Here is a 7,317-nt window from a genome sequence, read left to right on the forward strand (position 1 = left end):
CTCATTCTGATTGCTCCATACTGGTCGTCGAGGGCATGGTTCTCGGATCTGCTGCAGTTGTGCTCCCAGGAACCGGTCCATCCTCCGATCCCCAGCAGAGGCTTCCTGGTGCAGCAAGGTGGGGCAGTGGAGCACCCGGCCAGGCTGGGCCTGGTTCCTGACCAGCTTAGGCTCCACCATGCTCAGTTCTCTGAGGACAACAGGGACATCATTCAGGAGTCTGTCTATGCGGTCAGTCTAAGAGTAAGTGGACAAGATTTTGCGACAGGGGTTGTGACAAAGTGCTAGAACCCCTTTTACCTGCTCCCTGGACGACATGCTGGAGTTTTCCGCACATCTGACTTGTTCAGGTCGATACCTGCCGCACCTCTCTGGTGGCCGTTGGGGTCTACAAAAATTCCCAAAGCATGTTTTTTCAGCAGCCAACCTTGTGGTTAAGGCCTACCTCAAGGGGATGTTCAGGGTCTTTCTTCCGGTACATAGTCGTTGTCCTGTCCGGGACGTTAATGTGGTTCTTGCGTCCTTGCAGCGCAAGTTCTTTGAGCCGATGGCCTCGGTGGACATCAGGCTGGTGACACTGAAGACCGTATTGTTGGTCCTGCTCACTTAAGCATGCAGGGTTAGCGAGCTGCAGGTTTTTTCATCGTGCAAGCCCTTCACCACGTTTCATAACAGCAAGGTCATCTTGCGTACTCATCCAAACTTGCAGCCCAAGGTGGTTACTCCATTCCATTTGAATCAAGCCATCTACTTGCTAGGGTTCTTTCCAAACCCACATTCGGATGCCAAAAGGGCTTTGCATTCCTTGGACCTCAAGAGTCCTCAAGTTCTACGCTGTAGGGTCAAAATCTTTCAGGAAGTTTGAGGTGAGGTTCATCACTATTGGGGGCATGTCTCCCATGACCATTGCGTTTGAGACATGCTTCTTGGGATGTCATCAGCAGGGTGGCTACTTGGGCCACTCAGTTACGTTCTGTAAGCACTATTCCCTGAACACCAGCTCCAGACGAGATGCAGAGTTCGGTCAGGCGGTTCTGAAAAACCTTTTTGCTTCGTCCTATGTGTGAGGCAGGTTATCGCAACTCCACCCTATGTTCTTGTTCGGTGGTGTGGTTGCCAAGGCGGACCCCTTCCCAAGGGTCACCTCGACCTCAGCCTCAGTTTGCAGCAATAAGGAAACTAGACACCAGACTGATGGATAAACCAAGCTTTGTGTATTAGATGGAAAATAAGCAGCATACAGAGAAATTATCAGCTGATGAGCAGGAAATTGCAGGATGAGAAGCGGTGGGCAGTTGGCACTTCGAGTTCTCAAGGGCCCGACCTTAGCGCACAGGTTATATAGCATATTGTGAGCAAATCACTGATCTATTATAGCATTTTCACAATGGTGGGTGGTACTTGGCATGACATTGCAGACATTTGGTGGGTACATGGCCCGGGTACATTATGTTGTAATGTGGATAAACAGCATTTGCAGAAACTGTACTGTTATCTACCATATATGGTGTTAATGTTACACTTGTAGAAAGCAAACAGAAGAGAAGGTCTGATGTGTCTCTTTGCCTTGTTACTGGGTCTTAGTCTAATTTGCACCAGGTGGGGGGTTTGGGGATGTCAGAGGAGCAGAGTGCAAAGGGGGGACCCTCAGGCAAAGGCAAATAGAGGATCTGAGGCCTAAATGTATGAGGGAGCATAATGTAGCTTACCATAGCATAACAATCCTACCGCATCCGTGGAATCGCCCACAAGGATGGCAGAAAGGGGATGGTACGTATGAGTAAAGTTGCTCACTGTAGTGAGTAGAGTACTCCTAGTCCTTCGTCCCCCCTTTCCTCCATACATTCCACCCACCTTCCCCCGCTTGTATGCCAGGGACTAAAGTTTTCAGCATAGCCAGGTATTCAAGCGTCTTATGTGTTAAGGGGATTTAGGTGAGGCACTGAAGGGTGGCATTCCGGGGGGTGTTACCACGCCCTGGCCCCCTGCATACTCAATTTTTCACTGCCAATAGTTCCGGTTCTGGCCCCATGTTGGGGGACGCCCACAAGGATGGAGGAAAGGGGACTAAGGACTATGAGTACACTAGTCACTACAGTGAACTCATTTTGTGGTCCTCTATTTCGACTCTTGTATGTTGACTTTTTTTGTGTGTATGTATATTTCTGGGGATTGTCCATCTGCTTAGAATCACATGCTTTTTATATAGGCCAACATCTAGTGTTTGGTGCAGAGTATCTCGTTATTTGTTTTTCGATTTTGAAGAGTGACGTCGACTGGGCTTTTTTTGTACTGTGCCCATGATCCTGCATGTGTCGAGATCCTCTGATTATTTTTGTCCGCCATTGGGTTGGTCGCACTTTGCAGAGTTCATCTAAATAGTACTCTTGCTCATGATCGGGCATCAGATTTATTATTTTTCTTTACTGTCTATTCGACTGTCATTGCCAAAACCTCTCCACAGAGCACGACGACCGCAAGATCAATCATCCTACGTGGTGCACAGCGTCTACAGAGATCGGAATTCGATGACCTACAGCTCCAGGATTTGGCTTACACAGTAGAGGGAGAGTGGCGGAAGACACACAATCTCTTTTAGTTAGAAGAGAATGTTGCCATACAGTACCCAATTAATAAATGTATTCTCGTCCCCCAGCTTTTGTAATGGAAAGTACCCCATTCGAATTCTATCCCACGTGTAACAAGTTACTATGGAAAGACACAGACCAGGTGTGTAGTTGTATTTTTGTATTTTGTATTTATTTTTGCTTATATAGCACTTTACACCAAAGCGCTGCACATTTTAACAGGATACATATGACAATAACTTTATAACAGTAGAAGCAATTTACAATAGAGAATCAGGTCAACAAAATAATAAGTAGAGCAATTAACTGGATAGGAGAAGAAGAGTAGTGCAGTAGGAGGGAAGGGGAGGAGTGGGATGGGGAGAGTTGAGCGGGAGATGATCAAGGAGAAAAGGCAAGGTGGGAGGGAAGCAGGAAGGGGGAAGGGAATTCATGGCAGGGAATAGAGAAGGAGAGATGTGAGGGAAGTTCGGACGTGGAAAAGGTAGAGATGGAGCGGAGTGAGAGAGGTAAGGAGTTAGAGGGGCTAGGAGATGGAAGGAGCGGAAACGGGATGTGGCACAAGGGGAAGGAGGAACAGTGAGAAGGAAGTGGTCAGAAGAGTGAAGGGGGCGGGAGGGAGTGAGGGAGGAGAGATAAGGGGGAGCAAGACCGTGGAGAGATTTAAAGTCTAGGCAGAGAAATTGAAATTTAAGTTGGGAGTGAAAGGGAAGCCAGCCAAGGGAGGAAAGGGAAGCAGAGATGAAGTCACGGGGGGAGAGGAGACAGAGGGTGCGGACGGCAGAGTTGTAGATAGATTTAAGGGGGGGTGAGATGTGAAATAGGTAGTCCAAAGAGTAAGGAGGAGCAGTAGAAGAGGCGAGAGAAGATAAGGGAGGAGATTAAGAGTTTGGTAGCATGGAAAGTGAGGGAGGGGCAGACTTTGCGAATATTAAAGCGATGGAAGCGACAGGCATGAGATGTGAGAGAGATGTGATGGGAAAAGGTGCGAGATGAGTCAAAGTGAAAACCTAGGCTGCGAGCATGGTCAGAGATGGGGAGATTAGAAGGGGGAAAATGAATGAAAGGAGGAGAGGCAGGGGGAAGAGAGTTGGAGGGGAAGAAAACTACTTCAGTTTTATCAGTGTTAAGGGAAAGGAAGCGAGAAGATATCCAATTTTTTAATACAGTAAGGCAGGAGGAGAGTTTAAGGTGGTCAGAAAATTGTCCTTCTAGAAATCACCAGGAAGATAAATGTCGGTCGTGTAAGCTTTTCAAGCCGAAGATACTAAAAGATCGGCGATCAAAATGCTTTGCGGCCTTCACGATGCAAGCTGAGGCATCGGCGAAATACCCTGCCGCTGCAGAGAAATCTGAACCGGAGACAGCACTGGCTTTGAATCGGAAGACAGAGATGTCAGATCGGGAAACAGAGGCCCAGTCCTCGGCTCCGAATGGCAGACACCACGTGCTGCTATGGAGGCTTTCCCTGGCGAAAAGGCTAGACACTCTAAACCCGTACACAGGACCGTTTCGGCACATTCAGCAGGGACGCCGACCACATCAAAGCATGTTGGACGTGATAAACACATGTTACCCTCCAAGGTCTCTTTCGACACATTCGGCAAAAGTTCCTATATCCTCAGGGGAGCAGGTATCCTCAGCACTTAGCATGTCGGTGGAGCAAAAGACGTCTGCTCAGAGTACCTCACACTCGACACATGTTCAGAAGACATCTATGCCGACCGGCTCCGCATCAAAAGATGGTATAAATACAAAGGCACTGGACATTGATGACCCCATTTTGTCATCACCAATAGATGACAATATTCTTTAGACTGACCTGCTTAAAAAAGCAGCACATCATTTTAAGATGGACACTCAGGAGCCAGAGGTGGCCACAGATTTAGTGGACAACATTCTCAATGAAAATGTCAGGTTAGCTAATATATACCGTTATTTAAATCTATTAAAAGACTGCTAGATCCCTCTATCTACACCACTGTTGACAAAGGCAGTTAACCTTCGAATTGAAAAGGGGTTCAAACCAGCCCCAACAGACCTTCTGTTTATCAGGGGACATTTAAAGCCAGACTCCCTGGTCCTTCTGACAAAGTAAGAAAATGTATTCTCTTGGCAAAAAGGTATCAACGTCTGCAGCATACCAAGTGTGAATTGCTAATAACAACCCTAAAGGCTAGTTTCAATAGAGCCCAATGGGAACCACCTGGAGGAGCATACTACAAGTGCATCTGAACTGAAATGCTCAAAATGCTAGCAGAAGGTAAACAAAGTGCTAACAAAGTTTTAAAGAACACCCTGGATGCTGCGGATACAGCAGGCAGGGTGATTGCTGAGGGGGACAGTAACGAAAAGGCATGCTTGGCTCAGAAATGCAGGCCTTTGAGTAGAAACTCAAGCAACGCAATATACCCATAGAGAGTGATTACCTATTTGGTTAATCAGTCGTTGAGGCACTAGATACAGCAAAAAAGGACCATGAGATGTTCAACCAGACCACCAACTGCCTTTTCAACAAAGAGGAACACGGTCCAATCGCTGTGGGGTTCGTAGCCAAAGCTATTCAATGTTCGCCAAACAGGAAATGTACTCGTCTGGTGCGTGACCCACTTCATGGTTCAATAAAGAAGGGCTGTTGTCTACCACACAGATGTCTTTCCCAAGACAATTGAGAAGTGGACACGACAGAGGGTGAGGGCAAACCACAAGAGGTTCGGTTACACCCGCAAAACAATGACCCCCTAGTTTCATGTCACCTCCCATATCACCCCAGTAGGGGGGTTGATTGATTGATTGATATTTTTATTTCTATTGCGCTCGTACACAAGTGTTTCAGAGCGCGACAAGGCAAGGGAGGGGAACAGGGGAGAACAAAACAGCGGTCTTACTAGGCCTAGTGACATTGAGAACGCGCAAGTGCATGGGAGAGGGGGAGGGGAAAAGTGCATGGAATGGGGGAGAAGTGGGAAGTGCGAAGCAGAGGAGAAACAGATAAATAACCATAAATAAATAATAAAGGCAACAAACAGTGGTAATGCAGCCAGCAATTTGCAAGTGCTAGGTTTAAGGCAGCAGACAGGGTAGGTCTGATAAGTGCAGGAAGAAAAAGGGGGGGCTGTATGGGTACAGATACAGACCCCAGTGCAAGGGGTGGCCCGGAGGCAGTGTGGGAGGGTGGCAGGATGAGCAGGTACCTGGGCCCGAAGGACAGAGGGTGGCCAGGTGCACGGTGCCAAGAGAGAACAGATCAGCAGGGGACGGGGGGAGCGAAGGCAGAAGAAAAGAGGAAGGTCTTGAGGTGCTTCTGGAACCGGAGATGGTTCTCAAGTTTTAGAGTGGCAGGGAGGCTGTTCCAGAGGGAGGACCAAGATCTACCCCACCTCGTTTCTTAGAAAAACGACTGACCCTGAGGGAGTTGGAGGTAGAGGAGCGAAGAGCTTGACAGGGGAGGTATTTGCGGAGGGATAGCTGAAGGTATTTTGGACCCAGAAAGCCTCGTGGACAATGCAGAGGGTTTTGAATGTAATCCTTTCATCCACTGGGAGCCAGTGGAGAGATTTCAGAGCTGGAGAGATACGAGGCCAAGGACAAGTCTCGCAGTCATGTTCTGGATTAGTTGCATAACATAATTCACCCACATATGGGAGGAGGGTTACCAGACATTTGGTCGAAAAAAATTGGTCGACCAGACAAATGGTCGAACCAATTTGGTCGAAAACCAAATGGTCGAATTATTTTTTTTTTTATTTTCACCTTTTTTTTTTTTTTGGGGGGGGGTCCCCCCCAACCGCCTTTTTTTTTCTAAAAACCCATTTTTGTAAAAAAACAAAAACCCGAAAAATAAATATATAATTAAAAAAAAAATTCGACCATTTGGTTTTCGACCAAATTGCGTCGACCAAATGTCATTCGACCAGTTTTAGGTCGACCAAATGTCTGGACACCTGGGAGGAGATCACATCAGATATGTGGGTGTTGTCAACAGTAAAGTGCAGGTATTGCTTTGAGTTTCAAGAAACAGCTGCGCCGTCACCCACCAGGACACAGGAGAATATCGTTAGAACATCAATGGATTCTGCAAGCTGAAATAGAGACACTACTACAGAAGGGATCCATAGCACTTGTACCACCATCAGAGATAAACAAAGGCATTTTTTCTGTGTACTTCCTTTTTACAAAGAAAGATGAGACAAAACTGCCTGTGCTCGACCGAAGACCAGCAAACACTTAAGTTAAACCACAAAAATTCAGGATGACCACCCTGCAGGAAGTGATCCCATTGCTCAATAAGGGGTACTTTATGGTAACACTAAATATGAAGGATGCATACTTTATTTCAATGCTGTTCTTGCATTGAAAATATCAAAGGTTCAAAGTAAGTCAGGCGCGTTATCCAGTGCTCCAGAGAAGATTTTACTCCCTATTTTTAAACTTTGAGAGTAGATGTGATTACAAGAGTAAAAATTAGTTTTCTTCTTTGCAAGAGAGTAAAATGTATGCGACATTCAGCCGACGTGCAAAAACTGTATGAAAATCATGACCATGCGGCAGCTTTCTGTATTGTGACAGAATACACCTTTCATTATTTGTCTAAGGTCTGGCCATTTCATCTCTCCTCTATATATTTAAATGTTGAAAACCCACAAACCTAACCAATTACATAGTACAGCAAACATGAATAGTATTGTGTGTTTTGAGGTTCGATAGCAGAATTGTCTTTTGATGTTTA

Source organism: Ambystoma mexicanum, chromosome 5p (genome assembly GCF_040938575.1).
Source record: "Ambystoma mexicanum isolate Mex_15411 chromosome 5p, UKY_AmexF1_1, whole genome shotgun sequence".
In the NCBI taxonomy this organism is placed as follows: domain Eukaryota; kingdom Metazoa; phylum Chordata; class Amphibia; order Caudata; family Ambystomatidae; genus Ambystoma; species Ambystoma mexicanum.